We start from the raw sequence: 27,903 nt of genomic DNA on the forward strand, positions 1-27,903 counted from the left end.
CACCTCCAAATCTCCTGAATAGAATTCGTGTGAAAGATTCTGCTAGATGGTACTCATTCTCCCTTTAGTTTACTCTACGTGGAATTGGATTTTAAAGAAGAAATTTTTAAGCCATTTTTGGGCCACCATTGAAAACACTATATGGCAATTTAAAAAAAATGCTACGATTGCCGGCGTCACATTACCGCTCCGAAATGACGACAAAAAATTAAGAGAAAGGAATGAGTAAAAGAATTCGAGGGTTTTTGATCTTTTCATGCGAGGAAAACCTTTATTGCTAAATCTTATTCGCTCTATTCATTCAGCATTCCATTCCAATCGTGATTTTACGTTCCATCCGAAAGTGAGAAGCTTGGAGGCATGTATTCTATTACATTCCTTTCCCTCGCATTTCCTCTCAGTTATCGTCATGAACTGAAATATGTAAAGAAATTATTTTATTTACAGTTTTATACTTGTTTGCAAGGGAATGGAGACAGTTTTCGGCTATGTTATAAAGAGACACTTCCAATAAAAACCATCATTGCCGAAGTGCGAACAAAATTCAGTCAAATATGAGTTTACATTATGGAATCAGTCACAGGCGATTGTCAAGGTCCTTTAAGGATCTTAAGGTACCATTAAAGATTATAAAAATTGTAATTAATTTGTAATATTTTTAAAATTTAAGTGACTATATTTTTCTTGTAGATTGGATTTCATAAAAGACGACCTGTGTGCTGGAGAATGATTAAGCTCATGAATTGGAGCATCCAATAAAGTGCGTGTTAAAATGTTTCCTTGCTCTCAGTCTCAAAAATGTAGAGTTTTATAGATATTAAAAACATGAATTCTTATTCATCCAGGTTACTTTTACTGTATGAAAAAGTAAAATCATAATAAATATTTCCGTCACGTATGGGCAGTTATATTTCAAACGGCTCACATATGATAATAAAAAATGTAGCTGATGTTCTTTAAAAATATATTTTCAATTCCTCTAAAGCTTTAAAGCCATGAATACAATGTCAGCCGCTACAAGGCTTAAAAAGGAGATGTAATTTGGGTACACCAAAAGAAATATCCTCCAATTTAATTCCAAGGAACTGTCGGGGATACCGCAATGTGTTCCTAATGATAAAAATAGTCATGTTTACTCTTGAATGCATGTTAAATCGAACTCCAATGCAACTCTCGCTTCCGCGCATGCCTATATACACTGTGTATACATAAGGTTCGGTAAATTCAAGCTTGACCTTGTGGAATTTACCCGTTACGGGAAGATAAAGCGCCATTTTCTTTCCATCGCACGTAATGTTTCAATCTTACGATCCGGTTAATACATCTTATATTCATCAGGTACATTTTCAAACTTTACCTTCAAATACATGCAAGTATATTTTAGCCATGGGGAAAAGGTATGGGGGCGAAAGGCGTCGTTTTGGGATCGAACAGGAGTAAGATTGGGGAAAGGGGATTCATAGTGGAAAGATTTGCACGTCACATAAAATAGGATTGACATATTGCATATAAATGTAAATAAATACTTACAAGAAACCATAAACCTCACAATACATTCGTATTTTTGAGCATTTACAATAACAGAAGGAAGCGGTTTCCTAAAATAAGTTTCATTTATTGATTTTTCGAGGCAAATTAATATTTTAACATACACACTACCACAGAATTTTCTTCTTAGATTCAATATTTATCCGCAAATAAGAGCGATTCCTAAGGTTTGCATAGGTGAAAAACACCCCCGCATCCTTCACTGAGTCGGCACGCCAAATTGCTCCCACGATAGCATCAAATTTGAAATCAACTACTTTCAGTACGGGTAAACATCCGGCGGTTGCTCATTTATGGACAAAGATAGCTTAGCGTTCTCAAGGACTGCAATTCGTCTGCATACACTAGGCATGCATTCATTAGAATTCTCTGGTTTTACTCCAAAGTCTTGCTGCTCACGGTGGCAAAGAGAATTGAAATAGAGAGAGAGATGGACTCGGATTTCTACTTTTACTACAATGAAGCTGCAACATAAAGTCTAGTCACGATTTGGTCCAACACCCCCGTGTATGACTAAGAACTTGATTGGAATGGTATCGTGGTTGTATCTCGAGAGACGGTGGGCAGTGGGGAAGCGGGCGGACCCTGACGAGGGTTCTGAGAGGGTCTGCCGTGCACAGGTCCTCTTTCATTTCTCACACACCCATTCTTTCGGAGAGGCAAATAACTGACAGCAGCACAATGCTTTAGCCGCTCTCCCAGCTATGAGTGAGCGAAAGATGTATAAGCTCGGATTAAGGACATCCAATGTTTGAAGCGAGGAAATATAAGAAAATAGGGAACATCAATCATGAACGTGTTTTCAAACAATTTTTAATGAAAACTATTATTAGGAACTGGATACTCAGTCGCTTTCATCAATTCATCTGAAGTAGTCAGAAAGGGAAACATGCATTTCTCCTCAGGACTTTTTAAGGGTTTTCAAGCTCTAATAATGTTCAATAGAAGTAAAATCAATGATGTTTTCTGAACTTCAGAAGTTAAAATTACCATCCAGAAGTGCTCCTTAAACCAGTACTTTGGTTGGCAGAACTCCGATTTAGCATGACGCTTAAGAATAACAACGGTTCAATGGGAAAGTGCACAAATTTGACGGCAATTTCGCGGCCCAAAACAATATTCAAATCATAGACCAGGCTCAATTCATTATATTTTAACTTTTCATGAAGCAGAATGAATATTATTTTTCGAACGTGAATATTATTACTCATCATTCCTTAATAGATTAGCTCCACATAGCCAATCCTAAAACTACTGGCTTTATTGTTATTATTATTCGAGTTTGAAGCTTATTCGATTAATTTCACATTGCATATTGTAGCTAAATATTAGGGGAAACTTAATATTTAATGCTACATGCCAGATGTGTGATAACCCCTTGCCACGTAACCTGGCGGCTTCCTGGGTACCATGCAGAAATCCATCTTTTTCTTCTGTTAGAGCGAGTGTCTAAAATTTCGAAGAAACTAACAAAATAAAAAGAGTTTGAAGGTTATTAATTCTATAGATTTTGTTAATTGATGATTAAGTGCAACTAGATTTCATCTCCTATTAACCTCCAAGTCTTGAAAACCATAGTTTCACGGCCCTAAAGGAGAGGCTAAGGCTAACGCTATCCCATCTGCGTGCTATCGCATTGCTTCGGCACCAATATAGCGCCACTGATGAGATTTATGTAACTGATTTTTCCCAAAGATGTTCGCCCTTATTTAAAACTCAGTCTAGACGGCCCGTGACCAAACTCTCCTCCCACTCGGCTACCACACCGCAACGAAAACACGTTTACAGAATTGTTCAACAACCAATTTTCGTGGACACTTGTGTCTAGGCGAGTGTTGAGCTGACAAGAGCCCAAATAAGGTCACCTCTCTCTGCCTTCCTGCCCTCCTGTGGGTCGCGCGTGGAGATTAAAGGAGTCAAGTGCCCTGCGGGAAGAAAACGACCCCGCTGCTCGGTCCTTCTCTCCAGCGAAAAAAGATCAATCGACTCTGGAAAGGATGCGTCGTCGTCCTTGGCGTGAGTGAATTGATAGTCCTCGAAACCACGAAGGGGGGAATTCCCTTTCAGATCCCCTCCCCCTCAGGACCAACCTCTCCGAATCCCCCCTCCCTCCATCCCGCCCAATCTCCTGCCCCTTAAGGGACTCCAGTGCCCTCCAGCCTTTCTCCTTTTCCTCACTCCCTCTTCCTCCAGGGCACTCGACCTCGGCTCGCTCCCCCGCCGGCAGCGGAGAGGGAAGGGGAGGGGGCTGGCAGCGAGCGGGAAGGGCGAACGACCCCCGTTTCGGCCGGAGCACGTGGAAGGGCAGGGGCGGGGCGGATCGCTTTCTCACCCCTCTCTACTCACGCGTGCGAGACGGAGGTCGGCAGGGGGAAGCAGGGGTCCCGAATGAGTGGGGGGGAGACTCGTGGGAGAAGAGGCGCCTCTTTATCGAATGAAGGGGCAGGAAAGAGTATCTTCAAACATTTTATGCACAATGGAATTACGAGGACTAATGGAGAGTGTAACGTGTGCTGATTCTCGGTTATTTCCATGCACTGTAATTAACACTAAGCCTGAAGTGGGTACTTATGGTTATTTTATCATCCACTGTCGGTGCTTTAATGTTTTAAAATTTTAAAGTATGCTTTACAATGATCATAAGTCATCTAAAAATAACTGGATCACAGAGGTAGAAATGTGTGCATCAAATAGAGGTGAAAGAAGTATGCACCCTTAAATTACGTTTAATATGGAAGAACATTCTAAAATACGCTTGCCATGAGTGTACGTTTATAACGCACACATAAGTCGACGAGTCTCTCTTTAAATTAGAATAAACGATACCATATATGCCTTGGTATGGTAAAACGCTAAATGATACATTATTTCAATCTTTGGAAAACTAAACAAGAGAATAAGCATAGATCATCAAATACTCCACAAAGGTAAGCCTACATTGAAAGTTTTTGTTATAGATACACCTAAGTATGCATCCCAAACTGCTATTATTATTAAACTTTAATGCAATGCAGAGAATATACAAGTATCTTATATCCTGTATCTGATAGAAGCTATAATATTAATGAGGGATCCTATTTAAGTGACCTGTGGTCGGGGGCAGTTAATGGGCTCTGTCAACCATCTGTAATTGCGAATAATACCACCACCTATTCCTACAAATACTTAAAAAGCAAATTCTGTATTAGAAGGGACATTTTTCTCTCTTTTGAACATTACTTTAAGGCGAAAATTCGCATGCATGCTGCATAGAAAGTAGCAGATATAGAAAGAATTGCAATGAACTCTACGAGTGGAAGTTGTTCTCAAACCTTACCAATTTAGGTTTTTAGGAACAGTGTTTTCCTTTATTACACAGGAAATATTTCCAAAGGCTACCGTTTTGCATGTAAGACAAAATTCGCCAGAGTAACATAGCTGCATGTATGCAAACATTTGAACAAGAAACAACATGAATTGTGTTCGTTAGTGTGCAAGAAAATGAATCGTGTTCAGCGTTTTACAAGAAACTCCATGCTAAAACTTCCTCAATGGAATGAGCCTTAAAAAGCATTAATTTTATAATGCTACCAAGAAAGTTGAATCTAAAAATTGTTAAATGACCGTACCTGCTAGGCAAGCACAGCGATTAATTCCCTTCTAATGCGTTAAACATAGAAAAGCATATAAACAAATAAAACTTTGGTGAATACTTGTTTTGCTCTAGATTTTGTATAAGATTTGAATATCAAAATATATAATTTTGCTTGGTAAAATTTACTGATTTCTCTGGTTAATTATATTAGATATTTATTAATATCATTTGAAAGTTTCTACCCCCAAATAATGAAAATAAAACCATATTTTTTTGGTAAACTCTATCCTTCAAGCTCTGCTATATGGTCAAAATTGTGAATAATTTAATTGTTGCTAATTTAAGGGTGCAAAAACTTTCTACAGGCGTCACAACTTATTTTAAAACAGTTTTTCACAAGTCGAATGAAGAAAGTTCTGAAACGCACGACTGTAGCCTGATTCCAAAGCCAAATATTTCTACCGCTGAGATATCCAAACCTATGAGATAGCCTATAGATAACATTTCTACCGCTAAATGGACGACACCTTCATTGCATGGCCTTACTGCACCGAGAAAGTCCCTTTCCTGATTCACCTAAATAACCAGAACCATAACACCACTGACTATGCAGTTGGAGGGAAACCGCTGCCTACCTCTGCTGAAACCGCTTCCATGACATCCAGATTCACCGCAAGGAAGGCCCTAGGACACCGGGTTTATCAGAAGCTGACACACACCGGTCTCTCACCGATTGGACGCAGTCACTTCCGCTTCTCCCAAGTGGACAGAAGTTCTATCTACCCTCGCCCACCTATCCTCTGTCGCAAACGAAAAAGCTTGCCGAACTAATCACCCAAAGATGGCGTTTTACCATAGTGGATTAAACGAGAGGGATATCTATCTGGCCCTAAAAGGTCCTTCATCAAAGATCATCTTGATGAGGAGAAGTAGAAAACTATCGGGCCTCAGATAGACCCCAGAGCATCGAGTGCCAGACTCTATCTTCCGTGCATCTCCAGCATCACGAGGGAGCATCGCAGTGAAATATACTGAGGAAGCACAAAATAGAAACGATCCACAAGCCACGGGAGAAACTAAGAAGCCAACTCGTCCGGATGAAGGATTATTTACGAGTAAAGTCTTCAGGAGTTTATAGCATGTGAATAGGAAGAAGCGTATTTTGGAGAGACGGAGAGCACGTATCGCAGAAGGTAGAATTACGGAGCACAGGGTATACATTTGACTAAGCTACCTCGGAAAATCAGCCATTGCAAAGCATAGTGTCTCTTCCAGGACCATTGGATTTCCTTTGAATATTAGAAGAGAAAACGGAAATTTGGACGCTCTCTTAAGGGAGGCGATAGAAATAAGTCTGGAAGCAAAAAACATAAACAAGATACGGAATGTACCATTTGCCTTTGCGTGGTAAGCGTGAAAACCTGTGCTCCAGAAAATAATGGCAACAAAGAGAGAAAGAGAGGGACTGTAAGAAATAACCAATCAGGAGTGACCTGAGCCTGTGCAGAGAATACATACAGAGGGTAACACTGGCACCGGCTGTCCATGCTCTGAGGATGAATTCGAAAAGACGGCCGCTGACACCCTGACCTTGTGGAAAGCCTGCGGATGCTTCATCGTATTAAAGCCAACTAATGAGCAAATAACTGGAGGTCAGTTTTGAGTTAGAAATAGTATAGGTATGCGTGATGCAATTGAAATAATGTTCCTTGTTGAAATCAGTAAAATCATGATGCATTTGCGAGCTTCGTAGATTTTGAGAAGGCATTCAACAGAGTAAACTAGGGACAATTAATGAAACGTTTTCAGAAGATTAGAGTGAACTGGAAGGATAGACAACATATCTGTATGTAACCTGTAAATGGCTCAGACAGAACAGGTACAGGTAGGGAATAGAAAGCCAGAATGGGCAGCGCTAGGGGAATGAGGCATGGATATTTACGACGTTTTTTTCAACACACATGCGGAGGAAATGGTAAGAGAGGTTTAGGAAGGATTGTAGAAAAACGAAGGTAATGAAATTCTCAAGAGAAAAGAGAACTAAGATGAACATTGATGATGTAGGGTGGACTAGGACAGATAGAGCAGTTAATCCATTTGTAGGAGGATTTGAATGAGGGTTGTACGTGAGTATAGGGTGATAAAAAAATAATAGCTTTATGTAAAGAAGGATTTACAAAAAAGTGAGGGTTGATGACTGGCTTCTTTAGTTAAAACGTTCAGAAAAGACTAGAGTTTATTTTTATTTCAATTGTAGTTTTATGCAGTTCATAAACATGGCCTCTAAATAAGGAAAATAAACCTAGATTGCAGGTTTTTGAGATAAATGTGTATAGAAAAATTGAAAAATAAAACAGATGACAAGGAAAAAAAGCGATGTAGTTTTTGACATGGTAAGGAAAAAGGAAAAGTTGTTGAAAGAGGAGGCAGGAAAGGTTGATGTGGTGGGTACTGATTGTCAGTGGTATTCTTAATATGGAAATAAAGTAATTCAAAGTAACTGCGGGAGATGTCGCAGCAGTCACCTTTACGGACTCATCCGCTAATGCGCATTACTATGCAACAGTTTTTCAGTGTAAAAATTATTTACCTTAATTGGGATCCAAACCTTTTGGTGTACCAGGCAAGGCAAATGTTTTTTACAAATTGCTATTCGGATATAGAGTTTAGAATCCTATACAAGTATGTAGAAAGAGAAAAAAATAGGTATTTTGAATTAAATTTGGGGAGGTATAAATTAGGCATAGCTGAATAATGAGTCATTAGTAGTATGAGATCTGAAGATATTTTGTAATTCTATTGCGGCTGATAAGTAATTTAGGGGTGCAGGTAAAGTGCCCATCAAGTACATAGCTTAAAATAGTACATTATTACTGAACATTTTCACGGAAAATTATGCGATATGTTTTCTGCCACCTTCATTACCAGTGTTTATTAAGACATCAGTATTAATGGGCCACCTCACTGGGCTTAGACACCCTTGCAGCCACTTCAGTAAAAAAAGACAATGCGCGAACTAATTTCATCTGACTCCTACCCTTAAACCTATTGGACACCATAGCAATAGCTAATACCTCTGCTAGTACAGCACTACGGGCTTACGGAATGCCCAAAACTATCCACCAAGCCGAAGTCCTCGGGAGGATATTATTCAATAGGAGCTTTTATTTACCGTCATAAAGCCAATAAAATTTTCACTATTGATGATGCAAATTAAATAATAATGATTTTATTGATGATACTAACTAATGTTCGTCGTGAGCAATGAGATAGAGCTTATCCCGTCAGGTAGTAACGAAATTCCTGTCCAGACCCAAGAAACAACCAAGCTTCAAAATCTTATTTTTCAAACTCGGAGTCATCAATTTGTTCTCCTAAGGTCTATAAAGAAAGTTTTAAGACTCCCATCAACGTGATATCCTTTATAAAAATGGTTATTCAACGTACAATAGCTCGATATGGTCACCACTGTCATAATCGAGTCGGCTTCAATTTCCGGCTGAGGACTGGCCACTCGTATGAACTGCAGATCCAAGATTTCAGCGTTCATTGTGAATATTCACGAAGTTCTTTCAATCAGTATCAATTTATCTCGCTATGACACATTTATGAATGGATGATTCAACCCTTGAAGGTCGTAAATAGAGTTCTGCTAGAAAGTGAAAAACGTAATCTTATGATACATCAAGTAACACCAACTGGCTACAACCCCTATTTTTCACGCAGAAGAATTAAGAAATCAGCATATTTGTGGTTTATAGATTTACTAATACTTTGTTCTAAAGTAAAGTACTTCCACCTCTTCTTGAACAAACGTTGGTTATTTATGTGTTTAAATAAAAACTATATAAAAAGAGGGAGCTTGAATTTATTGGTGTTTTTTTATATAATTAACATTTTTTTCCATTTATATCATTCATTCATTCATTTCATTTTCCTTCATTTTTATTCTATAACATCCAAAATGATATAAAAATTTAATAAATCTAGTCACTAGAATTAAGGTGTACTGCTGATTTATTATTAAGTGAATGTGATTGCACAGCAACACGGTCAATCGAACTAAGCTATGAAGCCAGGGAAGCCCCGAAATTGGTAAAAATCGGTGACTAATTTATGTGCAGTGCGTGATTGAATCAGAGCAGCCATAAACCGTACAAGATGGAAATTATGTGAATATCAGAAACTATGTGGGAGAAGTTTGAGAAAAAAGGAGCTCCTGAAGAGAAATCCTCTAAGAGAGGAATCATGAAAACTTTAAATCGAAAACCACCATGCCCATATTTTCAAACGACGGTTAAACAAAAATATGTTTATATTGTCACTTAAAATAAGCGGAAAATTTGGTAAATTATAGAAATTTTGAATATGATTTTCACTAGAAAAACCTAATGCAAGTATGCATTCTCATATATTTTAAAAAAGTAAGCGTGTTTGTGTGGACGTCATTGATTGTTAATTATCATTCTAGCCATTTTCAAAATTATTATATCATTATAATTGCCCCCGTAAAATTTCAACGAGTATTTTATCTATGTAATATATCAATTTTATAATACGATTGATGGATTTAAATTTAATGCTTTCAATTGATATTCATTCGGCTTTGATGTATATCTCTCATTTCACCTGGAAATTTCATATATATAGTCAAAGTTATGTGTTCATTCCTTAAATATGTGCGACCCTCGGTTTAATTTTCCACATTCTTGCGTGAAAGTGCAAATTAACTGAGCAACTTTAAAAGAGTGAAACGCCATACAAATGTTTTAGGAGTAAAATGAACGAGATAGAAAATTAAACTCCTAACATCTCTTCTGAACCATAAATAATACAAATATAATACACCATTCAAAAATAGATTGAAATCAATTTTCTAGAGAATTTTTCTATTAAATTAAAGGTTATGATAGTAATGTTCAACTATTATTTGAAGTAGACGAATCGTTATTGTTGATATCACACATAAGATTGGTTTATTAATGTATAGCAAACATGACACCCTTAAATTTATTTGTCCACAAAAACCATTGATAGTAGATTACTTTCTATAGTTTAACAAAGCAATTCATTATGTAACTTGAAGTCACCTTTATTATATTTAGACAGTAATTACTGTTTCCCTCCATAGGGGAATTTTAGATAACAACTTTGATTCAAAAAATGTTATATCCAAAATCCTCTAACTATTTAGTCTTTGCAAACCCTTCCTCTATCTCTTCAGTCTCTATGACCCAACTTGGCAATATGTGAATGAAGCACGAAAAGAAAATAAAAAGGGAGGATCTAGACGAGACCGCAACTTGTCACTATTATTATCCCCCATTAGTCGAAAGAGGTATTAAATGGATATCTAGGGAATTAGAATGAATGAGAAAATAAATTATCATGCTCCGCTTATCCGATGAAACTACTGCAACAGTAGGTAATAGAGGAAGTCCTCCGTTGTTTTTTGATGTAATATTTAAGTCAATTCTTTGAAAAATAGTTATATAAAAGTAAAAACGTCAAAATATATTTTTTTAAGTTGCATAAGTGTGAAACGGAAGGATAAAAATGTCGATGCCATATAAAACAAATCTTGAGGAACATTTTTTGATTTTCAGGATCATGCAAATGTGAAAACCAATTGGTGCCAAGCGGAGGACTATTTAAGGAAAGAATACTTGGAAGAGGAAGGCAGCCACTCTATGGCCAAGGGATATTTCTTAGCAGAGAAGAAGCGATCCGGAAAAACAATAATTTGAAGAGATCCAACTATGAAAGTTATAACCCATCCTAAAATCTGAACAGGGAAAGATGAAAGATTCATATAGATAATCTTGGATCCTGATGCCAAAGGTTTAGTCGGAAATTTTTATGAGCAATGCCAAATGAAAAGCAAGAGATAAATAGGGACAAATAAATGTGGAGAGTTGTGAGGGATAAAATAATCAAATGGTATGGACAAACTAACATTCCATTTTATTTGTTAGATACGTAAATAATATGAGGGAAAATATAAGGAAATTCTTATCAAGGGGCTTTTGTATTGATCTTGTTACTGAAACGTAAGACAGAAGACCTATTAGAGCACCGTCATCTTGATAGGAATTTATCTCATAATAAGGGCGTTATTTACACTTGGAACCGCAGTGTATGAGGTTAATATAAAGATTTTATCAGTTTTTCATATCAGTTACCATATCTGTAGATATTTACCAAAATTAAATAAAACAAATTTCAAGGCGCATGCCTTGAGTGAAATATTGCCCTACCTCACAGTCTAGCGTGTGGCTCTCAGTGTATCATTCCAATGCAAATGGGCGTGAGAAAGTTGGCATTCGAGAGGGAGGGTTGGTGGCTGTAGTCAACTGCTTTTCTGATTAAAAATTCGGTGATCATGAAATTTTCCTTCTTTACCTTTCAATTTCTCCAAGAGCAATATACTCTTTCCTATTCCTCTTAACTGCTTCACCACCCGTCTAGCATCATTTTCTGCATGGTATTCAACGCGAACGCCGGTATTTTTTTCTTTTCGTGTTACGACCAAAGGAGGTTTTTCGTGAAAACTGGTAAAAAACCTTGACAAAAGCTTTGAATAACGCATTGTTAAACATCGTAGCGTTCATTTTTTTATGTTTGCAGTCTGTGGAGCAGTTAATAACAGTACATAATCCGAAATATTTGTAACTGTTGTTGCAAGAATTGTTTCCGCTCACCCCTCTTCCTGCTCCGTGCCCATTTGATGGATCCCAGGGGTTCGTGTGGAAATAGTGGATTGGAAGGCTGGCTTCTTCCTTCCCTTCAAATCCAAACCACTACAACCAGAAGGCTGGTTACCTTAAAGACTTAGTCATATACCATTAAGACGTCTTGGGCGGCATTGTATATATGTATTTTAACTCTGTAAATAAAATTCTTCTATTCCGTAGATTATCTGCCTCCCTTAATTTTGCCCACTCTTATCCACCCTCTCTATCGCTTAACCAACCCTCATCCCTATATCGACCGTTGACCATCCATTGACCATCATTATATTTTACGTCCGCTTCTCCTGGTAACTTAGATTTTTTGCCAAAGTTTCCACTTGAAATGGAAAACATAAGTATCGTTGTTTATTCGAAGTTCTCTACAATACCTTCTTTCATCCGAAACTATCCCTAGTTTAGCTTCCTCAATTGTTTTACCGTCCATGAATTCTACTTTCCAATTATTCTACAATTTCTTCTCTCAAAAGGTCTCAACTAACACTTATTCCGTTGCCTCAAAGATCATGTTCCCAATCCGTACAAATGTTGTTCCCTATTATTTTTTTTTTAATTTTACCTCAATCGTTACTTCACGCAATTTTCATCAAATCCATTCTATACGAATTGTTCATTGCGTACAGTAATTTTACTTCCAATTATTCTGCTATAATTCCATTTTTGCCATAAGCATTCCCTTATAGATTAGCTTTTCTATCCTACCGATGTGTATGCCCTCCTCCTGATTTATATATTTAACCCATTGCTTACCTATTGCTTGCTAATTGCCAGGTTTGATTTCCGGGGCCTCTAGACATCCTTGGTTCAACCCAAGATGTGCAATTTTTTGGGCACCATATATTTCTGGGAAACTATAATAATCACGGAAAGGAAGTGGACCCCCTCTCATTTCAGAGTATGTGAGTTTCACTCGCCGTTGGGCTTAGTATGGGGTGAACTCTATCTTCACCCATCAAACCGACCTTTGGGTTGATTACTGTGTTAATGGTATATATACATACATATATATATATATATATATATATATATATAACACAAATAGAAAAGAATAGACACATATAAAAGAACACTTACACGGTAAATTGTTCGAGCTTTCGGCCCTCTCAGGGGCCTTCTTCAAGAGAGACTGAAAATATGCTATGGAAAAGGAGAGGGGAAAGAGTTATGGGCGTGGAGGGGAGGTGTGGAGGGGAGGTGTGGAGGGAATGCTGGGAGGGAAATTAAATATGGCGGTTAAGGGTGGGAATTTTAAAGGAACGGAAGGATAGTATGTAGGCGGATTCACGAGTTCTCACCTCTATGTTGGTAGCTGAATCAGGTAGGGATTCTAGGATGCTGAGGGAAAAACACTGGTCGAATGAAAGGTTGTGGGAATTGGCGTGTGAAGGGATAGGAAGAGAAGAGAGTGAGGCAGAATTACAGGAGTACCGGTGATTATTCATTCGGATGGATAAGGGCGTAATGCATTCACCTATGTAGAAGGAAGTGCAATGCTTGCATGATAAAAGATAAATAATATTTTTTGAGAGGCAATTAGCGTGGGAACGAGGTGGGGGGGCTATGAGGGGATGTAGGGAGAGGGGAGTAGGCATAATAAGAGGACAGGTTTTACATCGGGGGCGGTTGCAAGTTGGGGAAATATTGGGAAATTTGTCACGGGGGGGCGCCAAAGGGTTGGTGGACCTCAGAAGGTTTTTGAGATTGGCGGGTCGTCTATATGCGATAGATGGGCATTGGGGTAGTAAGGATGAAGTCGCGTCATTGTCATGTAAAATTGGAAACAGTTCTTTAAGGAAGGTTTTCAGTCTGTGTGATCCGGGGTAATAGGTGGTGCAAAGGTTGAGTCCTGCGTCAGATGTGGGTTTGTTATTGTGTGGTGTGTGTGGTCGGGTGGAACGGTGGATTTTATTTCGTAGCAACTTTTCTGGGTAACCGCGTTTGAGGAGTGCAAGGTGTAGATTGGCAAGGTATTTGTTGAGAGTGGCTGTGGTGTTGCAAATTCGGTGTCCGCGGATGGAGAGAGAGTTAGGAATCGAGCGTTTTGTGTGTTGAGGATGACAGCTAGTGTGGTGTAGGTATTGCTGATGGTTAGTGGCTTTGATGTGTACTGAAGTAGTGAATTTGTTGTTTTGAAGTGAGATGTCTGTGTCAAGAAAGGTGATAGTGGAGTCTGAAATGGAAGAGGTGAATTTAACCGTGAAAGATGAATTTAAGGCGGATAAGAAGTTGTTGAGAGAGTCAGAGCCATGTGTCCAGAGAATAAAAATATCGTCTATGTAGCGGACCCAGAAAAGAGGATGAAGGGGTTGCTGTGACAGGAAGGTCTCTTCGAGATGGCCCATGAAGAGATTGGCGTATGATGGTGCCATCCTCGTTCCCATCGCTGTGCCTTTTGTCTGTAGGTAAAAACAATTTTGGAAAGTGAATGCATTTTTTGTAAGGACGAAAGTGGCAAGATTGAGGAGAAATTCCGTTGAGGGGCGCTGGGGTAGGGGGCGCAGAGAAAGATAATGCCGGAGGGAGGATAAACCTTCTGCATGGGGAATAGAAGTGTAGAGTGAGGTAACGTCGATGGTGGCCATAAGTAGGTTGGGTGTGGAGGGAATAGAGACGGAATTTAGACGGTCGAGGAAGTGGTACGTGTCTTTCGTGAAGGAGGGCAAGGAGAGTACAAGTGGTTGTAGGTGGTGGTCAAGGATTTACCGTGTAAGTGTTCTTTTATATGTGTCTATTCTTTTCTATTTGTGTTATGTTGTGTCAGCCAATTATTGTGCCGCTCGTATGAGTTTTTCCGTACAATCGTTATATATATATATATATATATATATATACTATATATATATATACTATATATATGTGTATATATATATATATATATATATATATATATATGTATGTATGTATATATAGTATATATTTATATTATGTATATTATTTTATTTATATTATATATATATTATTATATATTATATTATAAATCATTATTATTCACGTCCGTGAGGCTTTCAAAAAGTGTTGTTTTTTTAAGGTAATCTACCGGTTAAGGTAGGTTTTTGGATGGACACAACTACCAAACAAATATTTTTTTGCTCCTAATAAAACATAAAATCCATCATCCTACTCTATATCAGGTCCCTCTTTATCTCTGAGTGCTTTCTTCCTCCCTTCATCCCGTCCAACATCCCTATCCTGTTCCTTCCCTTTTCTCGTTTGCCTAAAATTCTCCCCTCTATCACAGTCTTCAACATCCCACTGCCGGTTAACACCCCCTTCATCCACTTTTCCTGCCTCCATAGGATTACTCCCAACAAACCCCTCTCTTCGCCCACCATACCAAGTACTTCCTCATTTGTTTTCTTCTCTGTCCATTTCACTTTCTCCATTCTTCTCCACACCCACATTTCAAAAGCCTCCAATCTACGTCTATCCTCCTGCTTCAATGACCACGTTTCCGCACCTTACATAGCTACGCTCCATATCAAAGTTTTTACGTGTATTTTCTTAACATCCTTACTCAAACTCCCTGTCATCAACTCCCTCCTCCTTGTGAAAGCCTCTTTCCCTAGCGATATTCTTCTCCTTACGTCCCTACTACTTTGACCGTGTTGGTCCAAGACACTAACGAGATACGTTAACTGTTCTACATGCTCTATTTTTTGCCCTCCTATTTTGATGTTAAGCTTGGCCTTTTTCTTTCTAGAAAATCGCATAACCTTTGTTTTATTAATATTGATTCTCATCCCATACCTGTCGCACTGAATTTCCAATTCACTAAGCAATGCTTGCAGCCCCTTGGCTGACTGACAAACTAAAGCTTGGTCATCAGCAAACCTAACTGATTTTACGACTTCCCCGCCCAATTTCATTCCTACCTCCAGTTCTTCCCATGCCTCCTTGATCATTTCCTCTGCATACAGGTTGAACAGCAACGGTGATAATGGGCAACCCTGCCTTACACCTCTTCCTAACACAGCCCATCCTGACTCTCCGTTTCCCACCCGCACCTGAGCAGTCTGAGACATGTACAGGTTGCGGATTAGCCTCCTTTCCCTCCAATCTATTCCTATTTTCTGTAATATACTCATTAGTTTTACCCAATTCACTCTATCAAAACCTTTTTCGAAATCTACGAAACAGGCAAATACCTCCTGGTTGTGTTCTATATTCCTCTCGATTAATAATCTCATTACTGCAATGGCATCTCGCGTACCTCTTCCCTTCCTAAACCCAAACTGATCTTCCCCTAAGTAATCATTTGCCCTACTCTCTATCCTTTTGTTTATGATCCTGAGAACAACTTTACTTGCGTGGGATATCAAACTAATTGTCCTATAGTCCTCACATGACGTGGCCTACACCTTTTTCGTAATAGGAACTAAAACTGATCTCACAAAGTCTTCCGGCCAGATTCCCTCCTCATAAATACTACGGATCAGCCCATAAAGCCTCTTCCTCCCACATTTTTCTAAGCATTTTAAAAGTTCAACGGGAATGTTATCCACCCTAACGTCCTTATTTAGTTACATCTTCCTTAATGCCCTTTCTATCTCATTGTCTAGTATGCCTGGACCTAAGCTATCTTCCTGTACGTCATTTTCCTTTTCATTTTCTAACTTTGTTGGTCGAAGTTCTTTAATATAGAGTTCTTCTACATACTCCTTCCATCTCTCTTGGATCATTCCTGCGTCAACTTTTACCTTACCCGCCTTATTTCTAACTGTTAGCATAGATCTTCCTTTCTTACTTCCCGATAACGATTTAACTTTGCTGCACAGGGCACCGATTTCACCCTTCCGCTGCAGACTTTCCATATCCTCGCACTGCATCTTCCACCATGCTTCTTTTGCTTTATTTGTTGCCCGCCTCAATTTATTGTTCAATTCTTTGTCATTCATTTTGCCTAACTCTGTATTGACATTCTTCCATTTTCGCCGCTCATCCATTTTTGTAATCATCTCATCCGTGATCCATGGTTTACGAGTCCTTTTAGCGTTAACGGTTCCAATTGTGTCTTTTGCCGCTTTAGACAACCCTTTTTTGATACATTCCCATTTTTCTTCGATAGTACTTAGCTCTTTACCGTCCTCTATGATTTTCTCTACCGCCTGTTTGTATTCCTTTCTTTTCAACCCATTTAACGCTTCTACTCTCCATTTTCTAACTCGCCGCCCCTGCCTTATCTTTTTAAAACATACGCTACATTTCATAACAACTAAATTGTGGTCTGAGTCCGCATCCGCTCCCGGGAAGCTGTGGGAATTTATCACACTGTTCCTAAACCTGTGTCTAACCAGGATATAATCTAGCTGATATCTTCCCGAGTCACCTGGCATTTTCCACGTATACCTGCGTCTTTTGTGGTGTCTAAAATAAGTGTTGGTGACGACAAGCCCCTGTCTCCTGCAGAACTCAACTGCTTTCTCCCCGCGGTCATTCCTCGTGTCTAAACCGTAGTCCCCCACCTCATCACCATCTCTTCCTTCGCCTCCTGTGGCATTCCAATCCCCCATCACTATCAAATGTTTCCCTGCAGGAACACTCGCGATCATGTCCTCTAACTGATGGTATATCCTATCGACCTCTTCTTCCTTATGGTTGCTCGGTGGCATGTATACCTGAATAATAATTAAGTTCGTCGGTTCTGCTTTTATCTCCACTAGTAGTATTCTATCCGTTACCTGCTCTATGTTGACTACGCTTCTTCCTACCTCTTCATTTAATACTATGGCAACCCCTCGTTTGCTCTCGTCCACACCGCTGCATATTATTCTATAATTATCACTCCAGTAATCCCCGCTAACTTTCCATCTCACCTCGCATAGACCTAAAATATCTATATTTCCCCTTTCCATCTCTCGCTTAAAATTCTCCAATTTCCCATTTCTCATCATTGTCCTAACATTCCACGTTCCTATTCTAACTAATTTGGTCTTCTTCTTCTGCGTCTTCTGTCCTGCTGCATCTGGTTTTCCCTTGCAAGGGTTTCGTGGGATGGCGACCGCGGAAGCCTTGCCTCCCCTGCTGCCGGGCACGACAAACGGCCGATTGAGCCGAGCTCCGTGGTTGACAGGACTAAAAATATCTCTATTGTCCATCATTTTTTTCTTGGGAATGATAATTGAGGTGGTTTCCCGTTTCCTTCCTCAATAGTGTTTTTAACGTGACACCATCACTTACTGGCCGCCCCACTGGGGTCAGACGCCATTGCAGCCGCCTCACTGAGGAACAGACGCTGCGTGGACTACCTTGCGTCTGGCTCCTTACCTTCGACCTATCTAGCATGGGTGACCCTACCAGGAGCAATTTTTATTACTGCCGCCGGCACAGCTCTAGCGGTCATTTGAACGCACAAGCCCTTCCATCCCCTTCAAGGTCGTAGTCCGGGGAGGGTGTTACTAAGTGTGTAGCAGCTCAAGGAGCATACATTGAAGGTTTATAAGTCAATGTAAGTATATCGTCAATAAAATTCTTGTAAAAAAAATCAGTCCTACCACTTTTGGGTGCAATTCTGTAAGCTACTCTTGGAGAACTGTGTCAAATTTTTATTGGTAGATTGTAATTACCAAAAGCCATAAGCATAACCAGTTTTCTTCATCCCGACTCGGGTCAGAGTCTGATGATACTGCATACCCATTATTTCCTCATTCGTAGTGACTTGAGCAAAGTTATATATATATATGCATATATATATATCCATATAAAATCATTACTTCTCTATCTTCCGATAAGGACGGAGTACAATCCCTTCGAAATTATCAAGAAATAACGTGTGAGTGTTGCTTTTTTTGTTTTTCCATATTGTTTGTTACTGTGCAATGTACTAAATATATATATATATATATGTTGGTCGCGGTACTCCAGTGGGTAGGGCGTTGGACTGCTGACCGGCTGATCTGCTTGATTCCGCCTTCCCCACCTCTCCTGTGTTCGTCCTTTATGTGTGCTCCTATCCATTTTCCTTATATATGTTTATATACGAGGGTCATCCGGAAAGTAGTACCCGTTCGTGAAATAAAGACACAAAAGTAAATATTAACAAACATAAAAAATTTTATTTGAAAGAGGATACTTTAAACTACTTCTCAACATAATCTCCAAGCAAATTAAGGCATTTGTCATAACGTGTGACAAGTTTCTGTATTCCTGCTGCATAGTCCTTCGCCGCCAGCTCATTGAGATACGCGAGGGACCCATCTTGCACAAATTTTTGCATAATGCAGATGGTGTTTAACAATTTCATGAACAATTGTTCGAGAAACATTGGGAAAATGCTCACAGATGTCATCAATTGTGACGCGCCGATCGTTCCTCACGAATTCGTCAACTGAGCTCACCAGTTGGTCTGTAATGACAGACGGTCTCCCCGAACGCTCATCGTCGTGTGTGTTCCCCCTCCCCATGTTGAAGTTGCGACACCACCGCCGAACAGACGACTCGTCCATTACATTGTCTCCATACACCTCCTTTAATTGGCGATGAATATCACATGGGCGAACGTTTCTTGCATTGAGGAATTTAATCACTGCCCTCACTTCACAACTGGCGGCGTTCTCAATTTTTTTAAACATTGTAAACAATCACAGAAACAACACAGGCAATGCTAGCGTCACGCAACTTGGCTCAGAGAAGGCAGACAAGCCACTGAAGCTATCTGACCTCGTCCAGCGGCTACTCGCGTCGTCAGCACTTCATGCGGCACGAACGGGTACTACTTTCCGGATGACCCTCGTATAAATGAGTATATATATATATATATGTATATATATATACATATATATATATATATATACACACACACCCACATACCGTAAAGCATAGTTATTTTTTGCCTAACAATCCAAATCCAAATTATTTTATTTCAAATCCAAGTTAATATGTAAAAAATTTTACGTAGGACTCAGCCGAGCGCTTATTGCCGAAGGAACCCCGAGATTAAAGATATTACCATTACTTTCACTGGAAGAAATTTTGCGGCTCAAATTATGGTTGACTAATAATGAGGTTTAATTTCATAATTCTTTGATAGTACTTTATTAGGGTAAAGGATATTGAAAATGATAGTTTTTCACGGTTCCTACCATTATCTTCAAAGAATTTTATCATACATTGGATGACATTCGATGGCCTTTGGCCATGAGAGAATGTCTTGGATAGAGGGTTAAAGGGTTGCACAATCTTAAGTGATTCGGGCCGCATTGTAACAATTAAATTCCATGGTTAGATAAATGTAATTTAAGTAACAGAATATAACAGCTTCTATAAGAAGCAAAATTTAAAAATACATCCTAAATAGCTAGTGACTTTTAATTAAATAAATCTTCTTAGCTGCCTAATGGTTACGCAGAAAAATAGGTGTAGTAAGAAATAATTTTTCAGATGATAGCAAAAGTTTTCTTCAATACAAAACAAACCTTATCATCATTTAAAAATAGCCAAGGCTATATAAGTGAAGCTGTGGTAATAATGATGTACCTAATTGCTACGCCATACGCTCAGAAAATTACAAAAAAAATTATGGCCATTAATATCGCTCTGGATAAATTGCGAATATTAATACGCCAATTTCCAGAGTGGCCATTCTCTAAGCCAGTGGTGTGAAGGGCTCGGAAGGGAGGAGGAGGAATTGGGGGAAGGGAGAAGAATGGGCGGGATGCCTCTCCACGGGGCGCAAGCTCGGGCCGCGAACTCTACAACCCCTCAAAGTATGCCACTACCTCGATAGCACGTCGAGTGGGTCGGATATTAAAGACGCGCGAGCCAATTTAAAGTCTCGTACCATCCATGCGCTCAACCTCCATGTGCAGTAGAGTGCAACTAGATCGTACTCCACTCCGTAGGAGAAGCTGCGGTGACCACCATAAATAAGTGTAAAGCATGGTTTTTACCTTCATTTTTTTAATATGAAACATCATGATATCCACTAAAATTGTTTGTTCTCTGGGGCTCTACACGATGTCATTTCCAGTTAAATAAAGCACTATGCGTTAGCCAGTTCGTTTGAATGCATTAAAAAGAATAAAATAAAATTATTAACTGGATTTTAAAAATGAAGTGCGGGGTAAAGTATTTCATTAGGACCATTATTAGCGCTGATAACCATCAACTGAACCTGCTGCGGGTTACATAACTATTATATGAAATGAAGATAACAAGGCTTGAGTGACATATTATTTCATTGATATTACGGCAGGAGGTAATTTCACGACAGAGTAAATAGAATGACTATTACTTTTATACATGTGTTTACACACACACACACACACACATATATAGAGCAGCACAGGGAAAGGAACTGGCCCCCCTACCCTGATGTGTGAATGTCACACGTCGTCGGGCTTAGTGCTGGGTGATCTCTACCATCACCTACTTTATATATATAACACTTTTTGAAAGTCTCACGGACGTGAATAATAATGTGTAACACTTAGCACTAGTAGACACAGACAAAAACACAGAAACAAACAAAAAAGAGACTCACTATTTTTCGAATTTTCGGTGGTCGTGACCACCTTTATCAAGGAAAAGAGGGACAGAACATATATATATATATATATATACATATATATACATATATATATACATATATATATATACATATATATACACATATATATATACATATATATATATATATATATATATATATATATATATATATATATATATATATATATATATATATATATATATATATATATATATATATATATATATATATATATATATATACACATTCAAACACGAAATCCCGCCAAACGGCGAATAAATACTCATATATACAGAAACAGATATAAGGAAAAGGGATAGGAACACACATAAAGGAAGAACACAATAGAGGTGGTGAAGGCGGAATCGCCTGAATCCTGTATGATGTTGTATGAATTCTAACCCACTGTAATTTAATTTCTGGGTGAAATGATAGGGGTCCCGAAGCGCCAGACCTTCAAGTCCCCTTTAAACAATGGCCTCCATATCCCTATCTCCGTAGAGGATTGGAGCCGAGGGCCGGAGGTGTGTGCGACGAAAAGGGTCGAAAAGGCATACACCCCGAATATCGACGGGCTATCTCGCTAATGATACATTGGCTGCTATCAAAAGTCCGACAGACTCCCTCTTGAGGGCCCTACCGTTTTCATCATATGAGCCAGGATGCTATGATGTTGAAGAAAAACCATGAATAATTGCTGGAAACACTAAGAAAAAATAAACTTATTTTATCATTTAATTTATTGCATCGTAACTTGCAAACCATCGCTAGGGTGTGTGGCAGGGGTTGAATATGCACCAGACTAACTTTGGCCCGAATATATTTACCCCCACCGCGGTTGGACAATATTTTTCTAATCCCTTATCGTTCGTGGAAAAATTAAAAGGCAAATCTATCTGATTTACGCTTAAGCTTTCCAATTTTTTTGACATTATTTCTTTTACCGTGGTGCAATGGGGCTAGTAAAACAAGTAAATTTTCAACATCACTGCTAAAGAGACATTCTTCTAAATTATGCCATAATGTATTCTGTAATTTGACCTTCGCTCCGTGAATGACTCCTAGCCTAACTCCTCTAATATTTTGGATACGCTACTTAATTTATCATAACAATGTTTTACAAATCTAGCTCCTCTACACTGAATGCGATTCAATGCGGCAATTAATAGAACTTCATGAGAATAATATATAGTAGCAGCATATTCTAAATGAGCCCTTAACAGCGAAAGATTTAATCTTAGACCTTTTCATCAAATTTCTATTTTCATGACAATTATATAAAAAGGCATCATAAAATAGATACATTGTTTCTCTGAGAAATTTGATTTGCAAGCCTTCCACCTTAAGAAATTAAGTATGAAAGCATTAGAAAATTTAAAAAAGAAACACTGAATGATAATAAAAGAAATGATATTTGATATATGAGAAGAAGAGCAGAGGACGGAGTGAGCTGTAAAAGAAGCACATTACCAGTGTATTAGTAGTGTTGCAGCAGCTGAACACTATCAATAATGAGAAAAATTCTTATTAACTGAAAATGACACGCTATTACAGCAATGATTTTGATCGGGGTGCTTAATATGTCATAAATTATGTAAATTAATTCGAGTAATTATATTTTGATTTGAGCTTTGCAAAAATAAAATCATTAATTATGAGTAACCATTTAATGTGACGCAATTGACACGAATTCATTTAATTTTATTTTCATTTGCATTCAACGGAAAATTGCGGTCAAAAAAATTACAAATTATGCGTCAACATGAAAATGTGAGAGTGGATTTAAAATATCCACTTAACATGAAATTTCAGGTCTGATCAATGGAGAAAGACAAATAGAGCATAAATATTTCCTTTAAATAGCAGAAATTATTAATTTTAAATGAATGCCAATCTGAAGACAACATCAAAATCAAATTTATTTCAATGAATATTTTTTATGCTCAGGCTCTTACTCGTATTTTGGGGTTAATAGGCAAATCACTTTATGGCAAAACAAAAACATTGCTACAATAATTGCGTTTTGCAGAATTAATTGCATTCCAACCAATAGCTCCATTAGAAGTCTCCCTAGTATAATGTATTTATACGCATGGGATGTAAATGCATCATTTTCAGCACTAAAAACAAATATACCTGTACTTCTGTGTGACCATTATACATGTGCATGGTGCCAATTATTTTATGTTTCTTCAATAATAGAGAAGGCATTTCCGATACATATAACCGACTCATGAAGCATATCAAATAATTAGTAACGTATTTATAAACACCAAACTAGTCTTCACCATTCGTTGTGAGGCTTGCAGGAAAAGGGAGGGTAGAGAGACGGACGAGGAAAGAGCCTTCAAAGGAAGGAAGGTGTTGGTCGAGGGAGGTATTTCGCCAAAGCCGAAACAATCGATGAAGCGTCTCCTCCCCATCTCCCTCTCTCTTCTTCTCTCACGAGGGAGTGAGACCAAGAGAGCGATTAATAATTTAGGGCCTTTTTCTGGCTTTCCATTTTCGGCGCGTGCCTTTGCTCGGAGGAAATCATTCCGCAGGGACTCCCCCTTGCGGAAGGGCGGAGAAGCAATTTCCGCGGGAGTCGCCTCGCGGGATGCGCGGGAAATACCTCCCTCGCACGACTACTTCCGGTGTTTGTTTTTACCAAATTCTCCACTATCAGGAATCTGTTAGCTCCTGCTTAGTGTTTCCACGCCATTCTCAGATAACATCTACGGAGAAAGGAGCTCTTGACTTGCGGTAGTGGTTTGAAAAATATATTTGAAAAAGTTAGTTTTACGGGTACAACAATTTTGGTATTGAGTGAAGATTAGAGTGGAAATAAAAATTACAGTTTTATCAATTTTACTTAATGTTTTGGTTTTAAGACCTGGGTTTCAATGAAAGGCATCATCGTCAGGAATATTTTCAAACTTAACCCTAAAATATTTACATTTTTTTGCATAAAGAAATATTGTGGGGCAAAAGGATGCTTTTTGGGATTGGACAAGAGTAGAGTGGGGAAGTAGAAAAGGTTTTGCAATAACATGAATCCGGAGTAACGTATGGCAATATCCTCTTGATGAATGTCCATTGCGGTGACTTGCTTCATAATTATACTAAATAAGGGTTGAAAATACGCTTTTAGAAAGTGTCTTGGTGTTACACAATATAAATGAAATGTGGACATCACCAAACAGAACAAAAGAGAGTTGATTTAGACCTCAAGGAATCAGGGGATGTGTCTCAGAGAAAAATTAAAGCCAACGAAAGAGATTAAAAGGAATGAAACTAAGAGGAATGGAACTAACCATCAGGGGAAAAATGGAAAAAAAATAAGGAGAACTATGAAGAAAAGTATGAGAGGAGCACGTGTAGCAAAAATCTTACATCTTACAGACCAGTAGGCGTGTGTGACTCCCAATGAAACGTCTGTGAACCGAGAAAGGTCAGGAGGACCAGATCGAGAAGTAAAAAGACGACGACTGAATTGAAGAGCCGCAGTCACGTGATATGACCCACCGGTCATATTAAATGCAGCATATATGAATAAGTTTGATCTGTAGTTGATCGTGGTAACCAGTTGCATAGAGCACTCAGCAAATGATCGAAGGTCCCGGATTTTCTTCTTGACAACATTTGTTAGCCTCAGCGCTATCCAAGCGATAGAATTTTTAATGTACCTGAATGGCCTCATAAAGCTCAAAATGCACCCTTGAAGGAGTACCACCTGATCTGATGTGATAAAGTCACGCGTCAAGGGCTCAAATCTCTCACCCTCGTGCATTTAACCAATTATGAAATTGATGGTGGTAACCTCATTCGTGGAATGTTTGGGTACTGACTGAAGGTCCCGGATTCAACACATGTGAACGTTTATCAGAAAAATGAACGGGGTCATCCCCTTAGCCAAAACGAGCGAACTTTACATGCAGCTGAGGTTAGCATGAGATGACCTCTACAGTTTTCCCTCAAGCCAACTTCCGAACTGCTGGTCGCAGCTGGATCATTGCTTTTTAGTAGACATACTCGGAAGGCAAAATTTTGCGAACAATCGTAGGGCGGTTGGATGTTTCTTTCTTTCCCTTTCTTGGCATAACCGCTGCGAATGTCTACTTGGAGGGCTGGAGGTGTCGGGAGATGGCCTCCCTCCACCCTGGGGCGGGACGGTGGGAGGAAGGGAGGCATCGGCGAACGGGTGGATTAGGGCAATGGCTGGGTGGTCATCCCATTGAATATTTACTGGCTCATTCCGAGGCGGTGGCGCTTAATATTTGAAGCGGTTCGCCGATATTTCTTCTTCAGGAGGAACAAACCCGACCGAGGTTCCAACCGCCCCGAGACATCAAAATAGATGTGACGTCACATTAATCCCGAAAACCGCGAGGATCAAGGACGAAGGCTCCTAGAAGCGGGAGGCGACGAGAAGGGTGAACACAACCGCTTCCCGCAAAATACTAAGAACTGGTGGATGTACTCAAGCGTGAGCGGGGTTAGTATCATCGGTCCCGCCTTTGAGAAACGTTGGCAATGCCATAAAAATCGTATTTTACATCTACACGGAAGTCATCGCAAGGGACACAGTAAAGGATGTTAGGACACCACACGTACTAAAGAATTCAGCCGCATTCAAAACAAACAAAATACGGTAATTCACACCCACAAACACAAATATCTAAACATGTAAAATTTATTTTAACTGGCAATTAGCATGCACAAGCATATGCACCTATCATGCTAATGTATCAGATGTCTATGAAGCGTTTAATCTTGTTCTTGTTTGTAACCCGAATTTTTTTTACCATTTTGTTCCGATCTTCTCCGATGCATAGGGTTTTTAAACGAAAAAGTTCATATTTGTGCAGCACTGCTAAAATATGAAAGTAACCATTCAACCAAACAAAGAAGCTTCAAATTAAAGTTTACCGTTGAAATTTAATCTTTGTCAACCTTCATCTTAAGCATGGAAACTTTGCAACATTTTTTACAGTGATTACTCGTCTAGCAAGCTGCTTGTTACAACATTTTCAAAGTCATTTCAGCATTCAACATTTGGTGATGACATTTAAACACGTGTCAGGATAATAAATGAAAACTAAAAAAATTAAATTCAGTTTTAATGTGTTTCCACGCTTTACCAAAGAAGTATTTTTTATAGCGAAGGACATTAATTACCACGGCATGAAATATTTAAATTTAAATTCTCAGTCAGACGTGCTGTGATCACGCTGCAGGAACAACGTTGAAAGTAATTTTAATGAAATTGCGAGACTCTTGCTTTAGCGCTCCTGTTTGCATGTTGGTGACTGAACGTGCATTCATATGCATTCAAGACACATCTTCCAGTCCTGCGTGCACCGTAATCTCAAAATCCTCTAAACACGATATCAGAGGCCCTCAAAATTTGAGAATGTTGAGGTATGATATCCTGTTTAGTATTATTCTTTACTATCAGTATAAATATAGGGTTTGCCTGAAAATGTACAAGGATATTTGAATGCGTGATAGTGTTAATAAATTTATTCAAAATCGTCTCCTCTCGTGAGCATGCAATGAATGTCATAGGTCAATCAACAGTAGCTTCTGAAATGACCGGTGGTAGGAAATTCTGCTCAAAGGCCTCATCAGTATAATTGGGATATTTTGTTTATTAACCACTTTTCAATGGTATCTATAACTCCAACAGATTAAAATCCACAGTAAAAAAAGAGTAACAAATGAATCGGATGCGGTAGTACGCAGAATATCTCGTGGAAAATAGCCCCTGACAAATTGACTTGGTGCCCATGGCGAGTGCCAAAATCCAGCTCCCATATTTTCGGTTTCAACGCTAACGCTGACATATTTCAAAATTCTCTTTCCTCATACTATTCACAAACTAAAATTAACCAAGATAAATGAATACCAGATATTGAACTTGAGAGGTCAATTTCCATCTATCATTCCTTTCACCAACACTGCACTTCTCCGTTCCATTTTATTAGGTACTTGGCACTGAATGGATATCCTAAACACTAATAGTGGACAAATAATTCACTTATAGTATTGAAGGAAACCCCTGAAGACATCGCAAATTATTTAAAAACAGGTTTATTTCAGGGTGACTGTTATATAAAATGGCTTAGTGACTCAGAGCCGGATGCTATCTCTCTAACTCCCCCCGCTCAACTAAGTTGACGGTACGAAAGACCCCAGTGATTACGGACCGATTTCTTTAACATTGAATTTATTTCAAATCTTAGACCACATTACTGATAATGACAAAATATAATTTCACAACATAAGTAACAGGCTATGCCTGATCAACTTTGCTTAGGAAGAACAAATCATGTTAGACACCATTGGTTCTTTTCATTCACAATATCCTGAAGCCGGGGGAAGGGAATACCCAAGTGAATTCTGCAATTGTTTAGCAAAAGAAAAACTAATTTACTGCTACGGAAATGATTAATTACGGATAAAAATAAACTTTATTTATTGAAAATTTAAATGAGGATAACTTTTGGCCCGGAAAAGGCATATCGCAAGAAATTATAATACAAAAACTTAGACATGATGTC

Source organism: Hetaerina americana, unplaced genomic scaffold, assembly GCF_022747635.1.
Source record: "Hetaerina americana unplaced genomic scaffold, ioHetAmer1.1.p SCAF_4, whole genome shotgun sequence".
NCBI classification, from domain to species: Eukaryota; Metazoa; Arthropoda; class Insecta; order Odonata; family Calopterygidae; genus Hetaerina; species Hetaerina americana.